The following is a 5,000-nucleotide window of genomic DNA, read 5'->3' as shown; positions in this document are numbered from 1 at the left end:
CCCAACTCGCAACTCCAGCGGATGAACGGCGGACTTTTCCCGCAGTCGCAATGTGCAATCCACCCCTATAACATGCGTTTCATGAAGAGGTATGTCCAATATGCGACATTCCCGCTGTCCCTATACATGAGCTGCGAGCTGTACCACTTACGAGCTACAGACGCGATCGCGTTGCTCTCTGTACGAATGCCGATGCTGAGCGGTCAGCTAGGAGGCGCTCCATCCATGTCGGTACCGGTGAGCGTTGCACTCGCAGTCGCAAAAACGTACGGCAAGTATATTACTCGGAAGAGTTAATGACAGTCCAAGCCCCCCCTGCGTGGGGAGAGTCTTGCTAGGCCATGACCCACCGGAAGGGCGCAGCGTCCCCCACCCCAGACATGTGACGTCACACTATCGGTATTGACGACTAGACTCATTGCTTATAATCATTTGCCATACACCGGTGGAAGCTGCCGAGACGAGTAGCTACATAGCGCGCTCGCCGTGTCACTAATGTACAGAGATACAACAGTTTCGACGGGAACCACATTAAACGTATACACGGCGCTGATTAGTAATAGATAGAGCCATCAGAATACAGATAATATATACAACTGTCCGTATACATGCTGAAAGACTCTGCTCACAATCACAACCACACGTCAGCCACACACTCTTATCACGCACTACTCTCTGCCTGTAACACGCACACAGACAATATGTAAGCACCAGCATGCAACAACACCCAGTGCATCCTCTCCGCCACATTAGACAATCCACACTGTCATAACCAGACTGGGAGGTCCACACAGAAAACAGAATATCCCACCCACCCGACAACCACCATTGCTCAGCCAAGCCACCAACACCCACACATGTCCTACACAGGGGTGCACCCAACATCACAATACTGCCTCCTCTCACAGCACACAAACAATGGCAGGAATGAAAGACACAGGTCTGCCACAAGCATGGAATGAGAGCGCCGCCTGTCATGAGCCAAAGGTACATCCTGACGTGGCAAATCAGATGATACCGCAGGCATCCACGTACTATAATCACAATCAACAAACCGGCCGCCGCCCCCCCCCCCCATTAAACCTTTCCTTACAACAATGTGTACCTTAACCTAACCTATGTCGTACCTTAACCTAACCTATGTCGTACCTTAACCTAACCTATGTCGTACCTTAACCTAACCTATGTCGTACCTTAACCTAACCTATGTCGTACCTTAACCTAACCTATGTCGTACCTTAACCTAACCTATGTCGTACCTTAACCTAACCTATGTCGTACCTTAACCTAACCTATGTCGTACCTTAACCTAACCTATGTCGTACCTTAACCTAACCTATGTCGTACCTTAACCTAACCTATGTCGTACCTTAACCTAACCTATGTCGTACCTTAACCTAACCTATGTCGTACCTTAACCTAACCTATGTCGTACCTTAACCTAACCTATGTCGTGCCTTAACCTAACCTATGTCGTGCCTTAACCTAACCTATGTCGTGCCTTAACCTAACCTATGTCGTGCCTTAACCTAACCTATGTCGTGCCTTAACCTAACCTATGTCGTGCCTTAACCTAACCTATGTCGTGCCTTAACCTAACCTATGTCGTGCCTTAACCTAACCTATGTCGTGCCTTAACCTAACCTATGTCGTGCCTTAACCTAACCTATGTCGTGCCTTAACCTAACCTATGTCGTGCCTTAACCTAACCTATGTCGTGCCTTAACCTAACCTATGTCGTGCCTTAACCTAACCTATGTCGTGCCTTAACCTAACCTATGTCGTGCCTTAACCTAACCTATGTCGTGCCTTAACCTAACCTATGTCGTGCCTTAACCTAACCTATGTCGTGCCTTAACCTAACCTATGTCGTGCCTTAACCTAACCTATGTCGTGCCTTAACCTAACCTATGTCGTGCCTTAACCTAACCTATGTCGTGTTTTAACCTAACCTATATTGCGCCTTAATGTAACCTATATTGCGCCTTAATGTAACCTATATTGCGCCTTAATGTAACCTATATTGCGCCTTAATGTAACCTATATTGCGCCTTAACGTAACCTATATTGCGCCTTAACGTAACCTATATTGCGCCTTAACGTAACCTATATTGCGCCTTAACGTAACCTATATTGCGCCTTAACGTAACCTATATTGCGCCTTAACGTAACCTATATTGCGCCTTAACGTAACCTATATTGCGCCTTAACGTAACCTATATTGCGCCTTAACGTAACCTATATTGCGCCTTAACGTAACCTATATTGCGCCTTAACGTAACCTATATTGCGCCTTAACGTAACCTATATTGCGCCTTAACGTAACCTATATTGCGCCTTAACGTAACCTATATTGCGCCTTAACGTAACCTATATTGCGCCTTAACGTAACCCACATTGCCCCTTAACGTAACCCACATTGCCCCTTAACGTAACCCATATTGTGCTGTAACCCAACACACGTTGGGCCTTAACCCAACACACGTTGGGCCTTAACCCAACACACGTTGGGCCTTAACCCAACACACGTTGGGCCTTAACCCAACACACGTTGGGCCTTAACCCAACACACGTTGGGCCTTAACCCAACACACGTTGGGCCTTAACCCAACACACGTTGGGCCTTAACCCAACACACGTTGGGCCTTAACCTGCTCTGTAATTGTCATACGACGCGTTAAATTAGTGTAGTGTTGCCTAACTGCAACCCCCGCAATATAGTTTGCTACTCGCACTGCCCGGTCCCCAGTGTATCGCTTCATGTTAAACACCTTGCAGCGATACACTGTAATGTGGATGGCAGCAGGACGTATATGCTCAATGCCCTTCGCAGTTGTTCATTGGCATTCGCATGGCGAAGCACTGCGCCTACGCTGTGGTACGGCCTGTGTCAACTGTCCGCTGATGTTGTACCTCCAAATCACACACTGTACTGCACATTGGTCCTCATGTACTGAATGATACATCGTGGTACATGTGACCGTACAACGACTGCGCCAACAACGGCGAACCATGCGGTCCAAATGTTGTGCACGCAGCTACGTGTCGTCTCCCTATAAGAGCTGGAGTGCAGTGTGGTATGCCCTGGATGGCGATCAGCATGAGCCGTCTGTTGATGTAGTGGCGCGTGTTGTCAGACGTTGTCGTCTCTTCTCACACACCGTGATAGCATGGTGCACTGCGTTCCACATCTGCGACATGCGACAGAGGCCGGTTGACAGTCGTTTGCGCAATGGACATCGCATACGTACGGGGGCCACCTTCCACGTGTTTGCGAAGCGTGCACATGTTGTTGCGTGTATGTGGGCAGACATAGTGTGTCGTGACACCTGACACAGGCATGCAACAATCGTTGAATTTGCAAATGGCGATGGACGCCTACGTTTGCTGGTGACGTTACGCAAATGAACAACTGGTAAACCGTTGTGGTGCGGTTGTTCTCGCTAGAGGTGAATCAGTGATGGCGACGATCGGTTGAGCTACCAACCGGTTGTTTCAGCGATACCCACCATGCCCACGAACGTGAATGGCATGTGGGTGTGAAGCGATACGCGGCGGTGGCTGGGTGGGACCGGCCCCGGCCGGTGAGGGGGGGCCGCCCGGCGTGCTGGCCGCGCGGTGCGTGGGCGCACGCGCTACAGCCGGCTGGTGGGGGCGGCCACTGGCAGGCGCGCCGGCCGACGGAGGCGGCAGGCGGCGCAGCTGCGCGCCGGCGCACCCTGCACGCGGCGCCGTGCGGCCAAAGTAGGTCCTCGCGGGCCCGGTGCGAAGCGCGGTGGACATCTGCAGTGTGCTGGTCCGATTGAGGACTGTGTGCGCTGAGGATGCGCCGCCGCCCGGCGCTCGGCGCCGCGACGCCGTCTGCTGCTCGGTCGCCTCTGCGGTTCTCGCAGGTGGTTTGTATCGCAGCTGTGCGGACGTGTTGGCGCGTGCGCTGTGCTGGGAGAGTTCGCTTCGGCACCCAAGTGGGGCTTTTGTCCTTCTGTGGCGCTGGCGTTGGAGCTGCCGGTCACCGTAGGTGGCGCGTGTTGTCTCCCGCCGGCAATGCCACGACAGCACGCTCCCGGGCCTCTGTCGGCAGCGGCAAGCTCAGTTGGGAGCACGGGTGGTCGCACCTAAAGCGTCTACTCGCCAAACTCCGGGCGATTGCGCCTCTCTCGAACCCGACCAAGTACTTAGGACGGCGCTGCGCGCCGCCGGGACCTGAGAGGGTTTCGAGGTGTATGGTGCAGGGGAGCGCAGCCTCCTCCTGTTTGCAGAATAATTGAGCGGACGCTTGCGTGTTCGCGCGGGCCCCCGGGACACACTCCCGGGCGGCCGGCTGCTCAGCTCTAGTTGACGCAGCTCCCTGGTTGATCCTGCCAGTAGTCATATGCTTGTCTCAAAGATTAAGCCATGCATGTCTCAGTACAAGCCGCATTAAGGTGAAACCGCGAATGGCTCATTAAATCAGTTATGGTTCCTTAGATCGTACCCACGTTACTTGGATAACTGTGGTAATTCTAGAGCTAATACATGCAAACAGAGTCCCGACCAGAGATGGAAGGGACGCTTTTATTAGATCAAAACCAATCGGTCGGCTCGTCCGGTCCGTTTGCCTTGGTGACTCTGAATAACTTTGGGCTGATCGCACGGTCCTCGTACCGGCGACGCATCTTTCAAATGTCTGCCTTATCAACTGTCGATGGTAGGTTCTGCGCCTACCATGGTTGTAACGGGTAACGGGGAATCAGGGTTCGATTCCGGAGAGGGAGCCTGAGAAACGGCTACCACATCCAAGGAAGGCAGCAGGCGCGCAAATTACCCACTCCCGGCACGGGGAGGTAGTGACGAAAAATAACGATACGGGACTCATCCGAGGCCCCGTAATCGGAATGAGTACACTTTAAATCCTTTAACGAGTATCTATTGGAGGGCAAGTCTGGTGCCAGCAGCCGCGGTAATTCCAGCTCCAATAGCGTATATTAAAGTTGTTGCGGTTAAAAAGCTCGTAGTTGGAT

General features: G+C 52.2%; 1 non-coding gene across 1 annotated transcript in view; it reads left to right on the top strand.

Annotated features, from left to right (window-relative positions):
* The first annotated feature begins 4,345 nt into the window (after window positions 1–4,345).
* LOC126434148 (small subunit ribosomal RNA) overlaps window positions 4,346–5,000 on the top strand; it is a 1,910-nt gene continuing 1,255 nt past the window's right edge. Inside the window, exon 1 of the ribosomal RNA XR_007579010.1 lies at window positions 4,346–5,000. This exon is cut by the window's right edge and continues 1,255 nt beyond it. This is a non-coding gene — a ribosomal RNA (small subunit ribosomal RNA).

The sequence above is a fragment of the Schistocerca serialis genome, unplaced genomic scaffold, assembly GCF_023864345.2.
Source record: "Schistocerca serialis cubense isolate TAMUIC-IGC-003099 unplaced genomic scaffold, iqSchSeri2.2 HiC_scaffold_1182, whole genome shotgun sequence".
Classification (NCBI taxonomy): Eukaryota; Metazoa; Arthropoda; class Insecta; order Orthoptera; family Acrididae; genus Schistocerca; species Schistocerca serialis.
This window is presented reverse-complemented; position numbering and strand designations above follow the sequence as displayed.